Genomic DNA, 220 nt, shown 5'->3' on the forward strand with positions numbered 1-220 from the left:
GAGATAGAGAGAGCGAGAGAGATAGATATATAGATAGAGAGAGAGAGAGAGAGAGAGAGAGAGAGAGAGAGAGAGAGAGAGAGAGAGGAGAGAGAGAGAGAGAGAGAGAGAGAGAGAGAGAGAGAGAGTAGAGAGAGAGAGAGTAGAGAGACGAGAAGTAGAGAGTAGAGACGAGTAGAAGTAGAGACGAGACGAGAGTAGAGGTAAGTAGAAGTACGAG

This window comes from Priapulus caudatus, unplaced genomic scaffold (genome assembly GCF_000485595.1).
Source record: "Priapulus caudatus unplaced genomic scaffold, Priapulus_caudatus-5.0.1 Scaffold398, whole genome shotgun sequence".
Lineage (NCBI taxonomy): Eukaryota > Metazoa > Priapulida > Priapulimorpha > Priapulimorphida > Priapulidae > Priapulus > Priapulus caudatus.